We start from the raw sequence: 16634 nt of genomic DNA, 5'->3' as shown, positions 1-16634 counted from the left end.
ACCCTTGCTGTGTTGCAAGAAAAAATTGATTAACATGAAAAATCTGCATAAAAAATGAAATTTTAAAATTTCGCCTCCATTTTTCTTTAACTCTTGTGGAACACCTAAAGGGTTAACAAAGTTTGTAACATCAGTTTTGAATAATTTGAGGGGTGTAGCTTCTAAAATAGGGTCATTTATGGGTGGTTTCCATTATATAAGCCCCTTAAAATCACTAAACATATATTAATGCTTAAAAAATGGTTTTGGAAATTTTGTTGAAAATTTGAAAAATTGCTTCTAAATTTCAAAGCCTTCTAAGGTCCTAAAAAAATTAAATGACATATACAAAATGATGCCAACATAAAGCAGACATATGAGGAATGATGACTGATAACTATTTTATGAGGCATTACTATCTGTCTAATTAAAAGTAGAGAAATTCTAACTTAGAAAACTGTGAATTTTTGGTAAATTTGGTATTTTGTTTATAAATAAAGGTTAAATATATTGACTCAAAGTTACCACTGTCGTGAAGTACAATGTGTCACGAGAAAACATTCTCAGAATTGCCTGGATAAGGCCTCCTGGACACGAAGGTGTGCGCCCCGTGGCTGTGCTGCGTCCCGCAAAATGCGGGCCGCAATACATGAACACCGACCGTGGGGCAGCAGCAGCGGATAGCGGACCCATTCACTGTAATGGGTCCGCAATCCAGCCGTTCCACAAAAAGATGGGACATGTTCTATCTTTTTGCGGAACGAAAGTACGGGACGAAACCCCACAGAAGCACTCCGTAGTGCTTCCGTAGGGTTCCGTTCCGTGCTTCCGTTCCGCACCATTCCGCATCTCCGGATTCGCGGACCCATTGAAGTAAATGGGTCCGCATCCGTGATGCGGAATGCACACGGTACGGTCCGCAATAAGGCAACGGGACACCTACAGTGTGCAGGAGGTCTAAGTAAAAGTGTTCGAAAGTTATTACCACATAAAGTGACACATGTCAGATTTGCAAAAAATGGCCTGGGCAGGAAGGTAAAAATTGGCCCGGGGTAGAAAGGGTTAAGAAAGAAGGTAACAAAACGCAAAGGCAGAGAAATATTCGCCTGGAAAAGATTAATAATACTGGAAATAGGGCGACAGAAGGTATATCAAGATGTAGAAGGTAATGAGCATATACCAATTTTATCTACGGCAATTACAGGATACTAGGTTGGAGTGGTACTCTAGAAGATAGCGCTAGTTCAATGTCTGAATAATCATTAGTGGTCAAAATACAGTCTTACGATTTCCTAAACGGAATATCAAGTGCACAAGACCTCTGCTTGCAAAAGATAGATCCGTCATGAACCACAATGCAAGTCAATGGGGATGGATCCATTTTCTCTGCCACAATAGAAAACGGATCCGTCCCCCGTTGACTTTCAATGGAATTCATGATGGATCCGTCTTGGCTGTGTTAAAGATAATACAACCGGATCCGTTCATAACGGATGCAGATGGTTGTATTATCAGTAATGGAAGCGTTTTTCCTGAGCCCTGCCGGATCCAGCAGAAACTCTAGTGTGAAAGTAGCCTAAGACTGTTTTGACCACATGATTATACAAAAATTAAACTAGCGCTATCTCCTAGAATACGACTCCAGCCTAGTATTCTGTAATTGCCGTCTAGATAAAATAGGAATGCTTTCAATGCCTTCTACATCTTGATATACCTTCTGTCGCCCTATCTCCAGTTATCTTTAATACTTTCTAGGGGAATATTTCTCTGCCTTTACTTTCTGCTTACCGACTTTCTTAATACAATAAAAGTGAGGTTTTAATAGAGAATATCCTGATCTACAATTTAGTGGCATGGAATGTGGGAAATCATGCCGCTTGGTAAAAGTAATTAAAAATGTATAAATGTTTAACCACACTATAGGGTCTGTATTGTATCTGAGACATCAAAGGCGATAACATTTCTGGTGCTGCCCCCCACCCCTAAGCCAGATATGTGGGGTCCCTTGAATACAATATTACCATTTGCACTGAACTTTACAAAGGCCCAAATTTATGAAATTGTTAAAAGCAGTTTATGAAATGATTGCTTTCTTTTGACTGGTATCTTGCCTTATATAACAGATGCTGTGCCTTATGTAACCAGTGATATTTGCGAGCGTGTTATTTTATCTTAGGAACACATCTAAGTCGCCTTTATCAACTTTTGGCAGCTGGAACAAATAACTCTTTAATATAGTTTCTGTGCCAAAAATTGCTAATCCTCTCCCTCAACGGCAAACTGGTTTTCTCTCTTTTCCTCTCCTTTACTGTCCTACCTCAATCTGTCTCTATTTTATTATCTTGTTGTCTTGACCCTTGTGACACCAGTATCCAATTACCAAAAGACTTGCAAGCCTGTAATCCATGTCCCCTCTGGAGGCTGCACTAGACCCTCAGTAGTGAAATGTGAGGACATAAATAGAAGTTATAAACTAGTACTGGTAATGGTTAACGAGAGTGACCCAAGTATTAAATATCGCTTACATTTTGGATAAATTAGTGGTACAATGGCTAAAAACCAGCTCATGAGCCATGAGGTCCTCTTTATGCTGAGGTGCACGGATCCAACATGGAAAATTAAACTTGATCAGCGTTCAGGATAAAATATGATTGACACTTTAAGATTTCTTTAAAATCCACTCAAGCAACCACAAGGCAAAAGCTCTTACCGGTAGGTGTTTTAGATGCCTCCTGCATCCTTAATTGTATCTTTGGCAAAAGATATCCCACCATCTAGTTAAAGAAACTTTAGCCAATCAACATGTGAAGGTGTAGAGCATGAGGCCAACTGGTCTTTTTTGTATATTCACAAGCCAATAAGAAGATATTAATAGTGATCTCCTGGTCAAATGACTACTATATCATAGACTAGAGGACATGCTCATGAATATTCTCCACCTGTAAGACCCTCTATTTCAGTCATCCCACAAGCTGTATCAACTGCAACATTTTCACTGCATAAAATCCACAAGTTACAATAAGAACCTTCCAGTGGTTGGACTTCAGTTAAGACTGCAAATCACATATGTTCTGCGATTCACTTAGTATATAGTCACATTTAAAATGTAAATCAAAGTAAAAAAACATAATTTCTGGATAAAAAGGAAGTCTATGATGCAGAATATGAGATGATTCAGTGGAAACCCTGGTCCCAAAAGCAGCTGTGGTCTAGTGGATCAGGTAATCTGGAGGTACTATCCGCTATCTGTCAACTGTAGATAATTGGATATTTATGTTGACCATCTCTTTACAACAAAGAGCATGGCAGCCGTGGGCATACCTACCAAAGTGGTAGATCGTGTAGCTACTGTGAGGCCTATGGATAGAGGATGCCCAGACCAGGTTGGCGGGTTCTGAGTGTTAAGGGTGTAGTTTTAGTCCTCGTACTGTCCACACCAGGTTGAGAGAAGGAGAGGCCAAACCGAGCATAGTAGAACTGAAGACTTTACTGGAGAACCTTTTCAGCAAGTAGTTGCAGTACAGACGTCTAAGTATAGTCTCTTTACACAAGTAGAAAGAAGATAAAGACATGCAGACTGGTAGCTTAACAATGTCAGTATCCTATAGATTTTGGTAACGTATCTCATCCACAATAAGAGCACTCCTCATTATCCGCTAGTGCACAATATATACAGTAGTCCCTTATGCACAATAACACAGTACTTAATTTTAGGTTGTTTCGCTGGTGTTCTCTTGGCAAAGGGTGTCTCTACTGCAATGTAGTGTGCAACTTGCTCCAAACCATTTTCTATCTCTATTGTTTTGGGAATCTACACTCCATTGAACAATGCTCCTCTTCTCCGAGCCTGAAACAAAACTCAGTCATTGTTATTTGAATCACACCCTTATTTTGTCGGCCCACTTTGCTCTCTGCTACACTTTTACAGACTGCCCACTTCCAGGAAGTAACATCATACAGGATTCTTTTTCTTTTAGTATGTGCAAAGAGGTATCTCCCAAGAAAGATAACCTTGGACCATTGCCAATAAGTCTTCATGTCATGGAGTACTTCCAGTACAATACAGGACTGGCCTCTTTAAGGAGAGTCAGCACCCTACCAAAGCCACTTCCAAGGCATTGCACTGAGCCAGCAAGAATCCTACTTTATACTGATGGGGCAAGCACTTCGAAACAGCTGTCTGTGTGGATGGATATCTGGCTTGGCTATATTCCCTTGCCAAATCCCAAGACTTTCAAGTGGTTGGCGCTGGTGAGATGATTACCTTTCTTGGAAGATACCTCTTTGCCTATTCGTTTACAATGGAGCATTGCCAATAAAACTCCATATAGGAAGGTATTTTTAAAGAGCTTTATCGCCCTGCTTAAGCCATTTCAATATGTAAAAGTAATTGTAAAGTTTCACCACTAGATGGCAGCAGAGTAACAGTAATTACATTAGTTTGCAAAAGACCTATTATCTTGCAGGGGAGGAATTACTATAATTTAACGTATACCCCTTACATGGCAACCTACCCCATTTTATAGGTCCTGCAAACAGATGTGTAGGAAGTTAGCAGAAATCATTATAGAAAGAAAGATGGGGGTCCTCCTTTCTCAGGTGGTTAGGGATGTTTTTTGCTTTAACCAGGACAAGAAGGAAGACCCTTATCTCTATGTAGACCCCTGAAGGCAGGTATAGGGAAATACAATTCCCTGTAGCTGCCATTGGAGCCAGTTGAAACTCCTGCCATCCTATTAAGGTCGCCCCTTCCATATATTATTAATGTACCTGAGTGTTGTGCAGATAATGGGGAACCTCTTTACTAATTCTGCATATGAATTTCTGTTCACAGGATGGATTTATACGTGGTCACTACAGTCCTCTTGACATTTATCATAGCCAGCGTGTTGGCTAAGTATATAAAGATATTATTGGAGAGGTCAAACCTGCCTCCTGGACCAATGCCTCTTCCCATCATCGGTACTCTTCATAAGATTAGTTTCACCAATATTGTGAAGTCCCTCAGGAATGTGAGTATAGCAAATATAGCATGTGTGTGGATAACTAGAAATAAAGGCATCACTTGTGTAATGTTGAAGGCCGAAGTGGGGCTGAGGTAATTGAAGGGGTTGTCTCACTACTATTATGTAAACTAAGCTAATACCAGGCACTTACTAATGTATAGTGAGTGTCCATACTGCCACCTTGATTCATTTTTCCATTACATTATATGCTGCTTGTTTTCATGGTTTCGTCCACCCTGCAATGAAACGGTGTGTCAGTGGTGGTCGCGTGCTTGCACATTATAAAAAAAAGGCACCGGCCTCTATGGTGTTTCTGCGCTGCAGAGGTGGCTGTAACCGCTGTAGGAAGGTACAAGGAGTCGTCATTGATGGTAGTTATGTGTCACCGAGGTTCCTGGCCGACTGTCCCCATCGGGGCAAACCCATGGATACTAACTATGGCTACCGCCACTCATTGTATGCCAGGAAGCTGTGTGCAACAGGTACCCCGGAGACTATAGACAATAGCCATAGGTAGAAGTGGGAGACACTCTGGCAGTGGCTCTACTGGATTCAGGGAGTCTGGTGTCCCTGGTAAGAGCTGCCCTGGTGCTGCCCGCCGAGTATACTGGCCGAAAACTCGGAGTTGTGTGCATCTATGGAAACGTAAAGGACTATCCCACCGCCCTGGTGTTTCTGTCCACGGTGGCCGGCAGGTGGACTCACGAGGTTGCCGTCGCCACCAATTTAGATTATGAACTTATAACTGGGATAGACTTCCCAGGTTTCCTGGCAATGTGGCCTGATATGAAAGTTACCGATACCCATGAGACAGGTGTAACCCCAGTAGAGTAGCCTTGCTCAGGGGGGAAACCGGCACCTTGGAAACCTGGGACCGAAGAGCCAGCGGTAGGGGTGACCGTCACTGCGGTGGAAGAGGGAGAGGCTACCCCGCTGAGTGTAGTCGTGGGAGACGTGGAGGATTTGCTGCCGGATCCTGAGTTGGCAGACCTCAAAGTCTCCGGGGAAAATTTCGGTACAGCATAGCACCGGGACCCTATACTATCTCGGGCCTGGCAAAATGTTGTAATAGTTGATAGTGAACCTCAACAACCGGGGGCCGAGTTGATGTTTCCCCGTTTTGTGGTTCATCAGAAGATGCTGTATCGGGTAAACCAACTATGGGGTGAGCATATTGAACAGCTGGTGGTGGACAAGGTGTATCACAAGCTCGTGTTGGAGCTAGCCCACCAACATGTTCTTGGGGGACACCTGGGATGGCAGAAAACGCAGGACCGGATTCTATGGGTTTTACTGGCCCAGTGTGTTCAGAGAGGTGGAAGAATATTGTAAGTCTTGCCCAACCTGCCAGATAACTAGCCCAAAGCCACATTTCCGTAGTCCCCTGGTACCTCTCCCGATTATCGAGGTTCTGTTAGAGCGAATCGCTAAGGATCTCATAGGCCCAGTACCGAAGTCCGATAGAGGGCACCAACACATCTTGGTCATCCTAGACTATGCCTCTCGGTACCCGGAGGCGGTGCCCCTGCGACATACATCTGCCAAACTCATAGCTAAGGAGTTAATGGAGATGTTTTCCAGAGTGGGACTACCTAAAGAGGTTCTGACCGACCAGGGGTCCCCTTTTATGTCAAAGGTCATGAGGGAACTCTGTATGTTACTGCACATAAAGCAGCTACGGACGTCCGTTTATCACCCACAAATGGACGGCCTGGTAAAGAAGTTTAATCAAATATTAAAAAACATTTGAAAAAGAGTGGTGTCTAAGGATGGGAGGGATTGGGACCTTCTTCTGCCTTATCTCATGTTTGCAGTGCGAGAGGTGCCGCAGGCCTTTACTGGGTTCTTGCCGTTCGAACTGCTATATGGCTGACATCCTTGCGGTCTGTTGGACATAGCCAAAGAGGCAGGGGAACAGCAACCCACACCGTATAAAAGTGTAATTGAATATGTCACTCAGATGCAAGAGCGGATGGAGACAGTGTTGCCGCTTGTTAGGGAACATATGGAGGCAGCCCAGCCAGCCCAGAGTAGGGTCTATAATCAGAAGGCTCGGGTCCGGATCTTTAACCCGGGAGATCAGGTCTTGGTTCTGGTACCGACGGTGGACAGTAAGTTCCTGGCTAGGTGGCAGGGACCCTACGAAGTACTCGAAAAAGTTGGTGAGGTAAACTACAAGGTACACCAGCCAGGGTGGTGAAAGCCGGAGCAGGTGTACCATGTGAATTTACTTAAACCTTGGACAGATAGGGAGACCAGTACGGACGAAAGCCCGCGGCCGAGTTTTCTAGGGGAAGAGTTTCCAGCCCTACGGTCTGATACAAGGGAAGCAGTTGCCACAGTGAAGATTGCTGACAGCCTTTTCTCTAAACAGACTCAGGAGGCCAGGGAGTTCGTCAGCAGGAACACTGATGTGTTCTTGGACCTCCCTGGACGCACTTCTACCATCCAACATGACATTGTCACTGAGCCTCAGGCCAGAGTCCGGTTGAAACCATACCGAGTACCCGAATCTCGGCGACAAGCCATCTAGGAAGAAGTGCAGCTAATGCTACAACTAGACGTCATTGAGGACTCGAAAATAATTGGGCCAGTATAATAGTCTTAATTCCCAAGCCGGACGGGACGTAATGGTTCTGTAACAATTTCCGCGAACTAAATGAGATTTCTAAATTTGATGCGTATTCCATGCCTCGGGTGGATGAGCTTATTGAGAGGTTAGGCCAAGCCCAGTATTTTTCTGTTTTGGACCTCACCAAAGGGTACTGGCAGGTACCCTTGATTGAGGCTGCCAAAGAGAAAACTGCCTTCATCACACCAGGGGGACTGTACCAATATAAGGTTTTACCCTTTGGTCTGCACGGCGCCACTGCCACTTTTCAACGGCTCATGGACATTGTGCTGCATCCACATCGTCGGTACGCTTCGGCTTAACTGGACGATATTGTCATTGACAGTACTGACTGGGAAAGTCACCTACCAAAAGTACAGGCTGTAGTGTACTCCCTTCGAAAGGCTGGACTAACAGCTAACCCCAAAAAAGTGCAATAGGGTTAGAGGAGACGAAATGCCTGGGGTATGTCATTGGGCGCTGAGTCATCAAACCCCAAGTGAACAAAATAGAGGCAATACAGAATTGGCCCTGACCTGTCACTACTAGGCAAGTAAAGTCGTTCCTGGGAATGGTGGGATATTATATGAGGTTTGTCCCCCACTTTGCTACGGTGGCTGCACCATTGACAGGGCTCTTGAAGTGACGCAAGTCAGTGATGGTCCACTGGGATGATCAGGCGGAAGAGGCTTTCTACTCTTTGAAGTTGGCCCTGTGTGGGTCCCCTGTTTTGGTGATGCCTGACTTAAAAAGGGAGTTTATAGTACAGGCCGATGCCTCTGAAGTAGGCCTTGGTGCTGTACTGTCTCAGGAAGTCAACAGGGAGGAGCATCTCGTTGTCTTCCTCAGCCGTAATCTTACCCCAGCCTAGACCAGGTACAGTATAGTGGAGAGAGAGTACCTGATAGTGATGGCCAGTTCGTATTGTTCGCCCGTGAACATATGCGGGCTGCCATCTTTTTTCACAAGTCTGGCGAGGCACAGGTAAGCCCTTACCTGTGCCTGTGCGCGAGCCGGTCTGAAAACAAGTGCGGTCAGCAGGAGCAGGCAGTTCCGAGAACAGCCACCTGGGGCCTTCATCGAGCTGTTCTCGGAACTGCCTGCTCCTGGTGACCGCATTTGTTTTCAGACCGGCTCGCGGCACAGGCACAGGTAAGGACTTAACTGGACTTGTGAAAAAAGATGGCAGCCCGCATATGTTCACGGGCGAACAATGCGAACTGGCCATCACTGGTGCCTGACAAGTGGGCACTCGAGTCTCTCCGCTATTATTTGTTGGGGAGTAAGTTCCGTCTGGTGACCGACCACTTCCCTCTCAAATGGATAAGCCAGGCAAAGAACAATAATGCCCGGGTCACCCGGTGATTTCTCTCTTTACAAAACTTGAAGTTTTTGGTGGAACACAGGGCAGGCCGGTTACAGGGAAACGCGGATGCCCTGTCCCGGTACACTGTTTGATGTGTGTTCACCCACTCAGGGTTGAATAAAGGGGGAGGTATGTAGGAAGGTACAAGGGGTCATCATTGATGCTAGGTTTGTGTCACTGAGGTTCCTGGCCTCGGTGAAATAAGACCCGGTATTTTCATGAGTCAGCGGCAGCTAATGCTTATTGACACTTTGCAATTTAGTATGGCTGTAAACAGGGCTTTTTTTCTCAGAGAAAAGGTGGTGGAACTCACCCCCCCTCCCCTGGCCATGCCCCTACCCAACCCTAGGATCGCCCCTACCCGCCCATAGGACCGCCCCTACCCGCCCCTAGGACCGCCCCTACCCACCCCTAGGACCGCCCCCTACCCACCCCTAGGACCGCCCCCTAAAACAGCCCCTTTAGAGAACAGGGATGCAAGTAAAATTTGGGGGGGCTATAAAAGTCCAGCCCAGCAAAGAAACCCCCCAGATGGGGATGGCACTGTTAATGGGGGATCTGGGGATGGCACTGTTAATGGGGGATCTGGGGATGGCACTGTTATGGGGTGGAGGATCTGGGGATGGCATCCACAGATCCCTCATCCTATAACAGTGCCATCCACAGACCCCCCCTTCCTATAACAGTGCCATCCACAGACCGCCCCACCCCATAACAGTGCCATCCACAGACCCCCCCACCCCACAACAGTGCCATCCACAGACCCCCCCACCCCATAACAGTGCCATCCACAGACCCCCCCACCCCATAACAGTGCCATCCACAGACCCCCCCCACCCCATAACAGTGCCATCCACAAACCCCACCCCACCCCATAACAGTGCCATCCACAGACCCCCCTCCACCCCATAACAGTGCCATCCACAGACCCCCCATCCTATAACAGTGCCATCCAAAGACCCCCCCACCCCATAACAGTGCCATCCACAGATCTCCCCACCCCATAACAGTGCCATCCACAGACCCCCCCACCCCATAACAGTGCCATCCACAGACCCTCCTCCACCCCATAACAGTGCCATCCACAGACCCCCCCACCCCATAACAGTGCCATCCACAGACCCCCCACCCCATAACAGTGCCATCCATAGACCCCCCCACCCCATAACAGTGTCATCCACAGACCCCCACCCCATAACAGTGTCATCCACAGACCCCCAATTGCCGCTCCAGCACAGTTATAAAATGTGTAATTAAATGAATAATGATTCATGCTGCCCCCTCTGTAGTATAACTTTCAATATATTGTACTCACAGGGCTACTGTTATCGTAATGCAGGCCGGCCGGGCAGACGAGCGGCAGCGTCACTGACTGACGTCACGTGCCTGCGCCGCCTACTTTATGAATGAAGTAGGCAGCGCAGGCACGTGACGTCAGTCAGTGAAGCTGCCGCTCGTTTGCCCGGCCAGCCTGCATTACGATAACAGTAGCCCTGTGAGTACAATATATTGAAAGTTATACTACTGAGGGGCAGCATGAATCATTATTCATTTAATTACACATTTTATAAGTCTCTACTGGAGCTGCGGGGCCGGAGCACAGTGAACGTACCGGCCCCCAGCTCCTCCTCCCAGTCCCTCCCCGCTGACACATCGCAGGCTGCGATGTCAAAAGGTGGCGGAACGCCGTTCCGGTGCGTTCCGCCAGAAAAAAAGCCCTGGCTGTAAATAGCTGATCCGGGACAGCTCTTACTGGAAGTAATCAAAGTGGGTGGGTGACTACTCCCCACGTTCCAGGCCGGGTCTTTGTAGGCTTATACAAAACAGCCAGCACTGTCAGGTGGTGTGGATTACCCTTCCTCTGACAATGGAGCTCTATAGATCTCTGTGCTGAGGTCTGAAGACCGTGTGTCAGGCAAGCAGGCCGCCTTAAAGCCTGCATGTGGTCTTGTGGTCTTTCTGAGGCTGAGCATTCAGCCGGGTGTGAACTGTCATCCAGGATACCAGGTGAACTTTATTTTGATTTTCTGTGTGTGAACAAGCACCAATCCTGAAAAGTGACTGTTGTGTTATGTTATAAGTGTGAATAAACACTGAAGAGTGATTTACAACCTGGTCCTTTGCCTCTATACTGCGTCCGCTAACCTGCCTACCAGAGCGAATCTCCACACCGCTTTAAATGGGAAGTGTATAATGTGATGTAAAAATGAATCTAGCTAGCAAAGGAGATAATATGGATAATAACAATACATTAGTAAGTGGCTTGTATTAAAGGGGTTTTCTGAGGCTTATATACTGATGACCTATCCTCTGGATAGGTCCCGAGTATGTGATTGGTGGGGGTCAGACACCCAGAACCCCCGCAGATCAGCTGTTTGAGAACACAGGGGCACTCTCAGTAGTGCCACGGCCTTCTCTCAGCTTTTTCTAGGCCGTGTGACTTCACATTCAAGGCCAAGGTGCCACTCAGCCCCATAGAAGTAACCAGGGCTGAGCAGAATATCAAGCACAGCCACTATACAATGTACGCACTTGGTTTGGTGACAGGAAGAAGGCTGCAGCACTCACAGGAACGCCTGTGCATTCTCAAAAAGCCAATTGGCAGGGGTCACGGATACTGATGACCTATCCAAGAAACACACAATCGTTATGTGAGATGGGGAAACAGCTCTCATTGTCTGAACACTGTTACGGAATCGGAAAGAAAATATGTTAGTGTGCATGAGCCCTAAGACTGATCATGCACGCACCTCATCACAGTGTTGGCTCCTAGAATCCTAGAGACCGAGACCAATCCTGTAGTTAGATAGGATTTCTGTTTGTGTCAGGCCACAAGTGTTGCTGGCTGTTCATTGCAAGGACTCCACAATTTAAGTGACATTTCACACTGGAGAGCTGATAAACTTCCTCACAAAATCAAGCCAGGCTGGGGCTTTGGCTCAGAAGAAATGCACTGGCACGTGCTACAAGACCAGTTATGGGAGGGAGAATACTGTAGAACATTGTAAGTTTGTAGGCTGTTGCGCTGAGCCACAGGCTAGCCTGTATCACACACCCAAACAGTTGTTCTTGATTTTTTTAGGGTAATAACAGGTAAGGCTTGGCTGTTTAATTGTGCCCGCTAGTAGGTAAATTACTGCACTATCCTCCAGCATCCATCGGAGGGCGCCACACTGTGCAGCACAAGGGTCTTAGCCTTCGGGCTGAGTGTATGTAAATTTATTGTGTGTTCCCAGCATTTGTGGTCATGCTCATTGCCACGTTTAAGTAAAATACTGTTTTGGCAAAAGCGGGTGTTGGGGTTGCTTTCTTAGTTTGTGACTTTGCTGTATCCTGGGGAGCCCACCCCGGTGCACGGCTTACAGTTATATGTGCATGGCTACAGAATTACTTGTATACCAAGGGCTGTTATAGTAAACATCATAGAACATGTCATGGGACAATCAGATAATAGTAAGGGCTCTTTCACACCTGCGTTCTTTTCTTCCGGCATAGAGTTCCGTCGTCGGGGCTCTATGCCGGAAGAATCCTGATCAGGATTATCCCAATGCATTCTGAATGGAGTGAAATCTGTTCAGGATGCATCAGGATGTCTTCAGTTCCGGAACGGAACGTTTTTTGGCCGGAGAAAATACCGCAGCATGCTGCGCTTTTTGCTCCGGCCAAAAATCCGGAACACTTGCCGCAAGGCCGGATCCGGAATTAATGCCCATTGAAAGGCATTGATTCGGATCCGGCCTTAAGCTAAACGTCGTTTCGGCGCATTGCCGGAGCCGACATTTAGCTTTTTCTGAATGGTTACCATGGCTGCCGGGACGCTAAAGTCCTGGCACCATGGTAAAGTGCAGTGGGGAGCGGGGGAGCAGTATACTTACCGTCCGTGCGGCTCCCCGGGCGCTCCAGAGTGACGTCAGGGCGCCCCAAGCGCATGGATCATGTGATCGCATTGGACACGTCATCCATGCGCATGGGGCGTTCTGACGTCATTCTGGAGCGCCCCGGGAGCCGCACGGATGGTAAGTATACCGCTCTCCCGCTCCCCGCTCCTACTATGGCAACCAGGACTTTAATAGCGTCCTGGCTGCCATAGTAACACTGAAAGCATTTTGAAGACGGTTCCGTCTTCAAATGCTTTCAGTACACTTGCGTTTTTCCGGATCCGGAGTGTAATTCCGGCAAGTGGAGTACACGCCGGATCCGGACAACGCAAGTGTGAAAGAGGCCTAAGTCATGTAAAATTAACTATTTTTTCTCCTAGTTGTCAAAAACATATGGCGACTTCTTTACTGTGTATGAAGGGAGCCAGCCGTTATTGTGCTATGTAGTTATGACGCCATCAAAGAGACTTTAATTGACAAAGCAGATGAGTTCAGTGGACGAGGTTATCTTCCTTCGTTTTTTGACTTTACCAAAGGAGATGGTGAGTATTGCGTCGGGTAGGCCTGTTCCCGCTGTGTTAGTTATTGTCTCTTTATTTTATCTCAGTGGATGATTATTTTGCCACTTCCTTTCTTATCGAGGTTCCAGGAGAAAATAGGGATAGTGATGGTCCTAGTCAATACATAGAAACATAGTTTATAAGGGCTGAAAAAAAGACATCTGTCCATCCAGTTCAGCCTGTTTTCCTGCAAGTTGATCCAGAGGAAGGCAAAAAAAAAAAAAAAACTGTAGGTAGAAGCCAATTTTCCTCACTTTAGGGGAAAAAAATTCCTCCCCGACTCCAATCAGATAATCAGAATAACTCCCTGGATCAAAACCCATCTCTAGTAGCTATAACCTGTAATATTATTACCCTTCGTACAGCATTTAAATGTATGGGCTCCGCCGAGGTGAAATTCATTAAGTACTTCGATATTTGATTTTATAACTTGAAAAGCATTTTAAAACTGCAATTCAGTACCAAAGCCGACTTCGGATTGCAGTTTTAAAACGCTTTTCAAGTTATAAAATCAAATGCCAAAGTTTTTCACCAAAATCTCGTGAGACTTCAGACTTACTAAATTTCACCTTATCAGGGCCTATAAATTTGAATGCTGTACGGAGACGGGTCTCTGTATAGCATTCAAATGAAGTTTGGAACAAAGGGACTTTAGAACTATGATCTGAAGCTCGCTTCGCTCAGCACTAGTTGGAAGGTTGCACCAGCCTGCAGCACCACCACAGGAGAAATGTAGTATTACAGAGTATTTCAATTTTTTTTTCCAAAGGAAGGTTTCAAACACATAATTTGGACCATGGTGAACATATTTTTGAATAACACAAGGTTAAAGTAAAAATGTTTAAATCTCACACCTTAATGGATAAAATTGCTAAATTATTTTGAAGATTATGCAGTTTTTTTGGTGATTTCAGTATAGCTTCTAAGTTAAAGGGACACTTCCATCAGAAAGGGATATTTTTTAACCCAATATTCATAGAATTTGTTTTTTTTTTTTGTGAATTTTGGCCTGTTTTCTCTTTTTTTTATTTCGGCAGTACTGTGCTATAAAAAATTAACGTCAAAATGTTGTCCTTCTGTAGCAGTCAGCACAGATAGATAAAGCTCCTGCATATGGATAGGGAACACACTGACAGTTTGCTGCTGCTGTGAGGGGAAGAAGATATCTGAAGAGTAGTTCTTATGTTAATAGCAGGCAGAATTAGGATAACAGTATGGGAGTGATAGGCCTAGATACAGATGCTCACAGAAGTACATTTTACTGTTTAGTGCAATATGCAAATCACTACTGAGGGCAGTCTGGTCAGAGTGAATGGTCTGACTGAAAGAGTCAAGTGAGACTGTTTTCTTTGCTAAAAGTCCAAACAAGGAGGACGTTAAGGAGCCAGGATAGGAAATAAAAGATATGGAGCGACTTAAAATAATTATCCGGAAACTATCCAGAAAACCATCCTGGAATTTTCTGTTACAGAAAAAAATCTGATGGTAGTGTTCATTTTTTTTTTATTGCATTGCACAGATATTGCATTCAGTAGTGGTGAAAAATGGAAGGAGCTGAGACGTTTTTCCGTGCTAAGACTGAATAATTTTGGAGTTGGAAAACGCAGCTTCGAGGACAGGATACGTGAGGAGGCCGGGTTTCTGTGTGATGTGCTGAGGAAAACAAATGGTAGAGTTTATTCATATTTTATTATGATTATTATTAGAATGTTTTTCTATAATTTTTACTTTTAATCCTCTAGATTTTTCATCAGCATCTGATTGGTGGGAGTCTAATACTCAGGACCCCTGATCAGCTGTTTGAGAAAGCAGCAGTGCTTGCAGTAGCACCATGGCCTTCTCCAGCTTTTCCTAGGCCACGTGATGTCATGTTCATTGGTCACATGGCCTAGGTGTAGCTCAGCCTCATAGAAGTGAAAAGTGCTACTGCAAGAGCCTCTGCCTGCTGAAACAGACTATCGTCAGGGGTCCTGGGTGTAGGACTAACTGTTGTTCTATACAGTGGTCAAATTGCACTTTCATACAGCTGCTTCAATAATCATGCTATACTAAGCCACTATCACCACACAACAACAAAAAATATATTGTTGTGCATTACAAGTAAGTACCGCCACACAGTGGTAAAATAGTACCAACATACAGTGAGCAAAGAACTGTTTTATACATACAGTACCATAATAGCAATGTAAGATCTATGTATTACAGCTATATGAGGCACCCGATTCAGCAGAAGCAGTTGATATACCCTATGCCGTCGTATAACACTGACTGATTTCTTGACCACCATAAACTCCACACTTCTATAAATCTTATGTTTGAGGATCAGCTATTATCAAGAAAAGGCCTTGTTATTCCACACAACTATTTGGAAAACCACGCCAACACATTGCTCTTGTGTATATTGAGTTTTACCTATTGATTGCCTTTTTTTTATTATTTTAGGGGCTTCAATAAATCCCAATTACCATATACTACGTTCTATGTCCAATGTGATTTGCTCCGTGGTGTTTGGTAGCCGGTTTGATTATCAAAATGAGCATTTCCAAAAACTGGTGAAATGTGTTCAAGACAACGTTGCTCTCATGAGCAGACGCTGGGGACTAGTAAGTAAAATTTTAGATTTCAGGAAATCTCAAATACTTGACGTTTTAGATTTAGTTCTCATGCACTTAGCATAGACTTGGGCACCAGGCCTATGGTTTTGCCATATGGCGCTTCTGTAACAAGGCTTTCATGGTTCTTCACTTTCTTGTTTCATTACTACATTGCAATAGTAGACTGAATTTACATGTACAAAACAGTAAAGGAAAAGGAACAATTTTGGGTCAAAATTTACATAACATTCAAAGTCTGCAAAAAACTAAGTCTTAATGGGTTTAACACTTATTCCCCCCTTACAATTTGATGTTCTCCTCTTTCTGTTTATTATTGTCCCCATTGTGTACCTCACTTTTTGTCCCAGTACATAATTCCCCATTTTCTTGTGAAGCACTGCCCCATTGTTGCTGATGTCTGGAAGCCCTGCCAGCATCACTGGACACTGGGAATCAGTTGTTCATGGATGCCAGTTTGAAGATACCTGGCATCAGCCATAGTCCATGCACGGCTCAACACTGATGATGTTTTTTCTGTGTAGGAATGGACCAGTAGGAGGACATGTAATGTGAAGGGATAAGTAAGTAAGAGCATTTGCTCCAGATAACTGGTGTACATTGCAACATAAATCTACTCCAG

The 16634-nt window shown here is 45.2% G+C and overlaps 1 pseudogene; it reads left to right on the top strand.

The window, feature by feature from the left end:
- LOC120978126 overlaps positions 1-16091 on the top strand; it is a 50113-nt pseudogene extending 34022 nt beyond the window's left edge.
- The last annotated feature ends 543 nt before the right edge of the window (positions 16092-16634 follow it).

This window comes from Bufo bufo, chromosome 8 (assembly GCF_905171765.1).
Source record: "Bufo bufo chromosome 8, aBufBuf1.1, whole genome shotgun sequence".
NCBI lineage: Eukaryota > Metazoa > Chordata > Amphibia > Anura > Bufonidae > Bufo > Bufo bufo.
The sequence above is the reverse complement of the archived record's forward strand: the minus strand, read 5'-3'. Positions and strand labels throughout refer to the sequence as shown.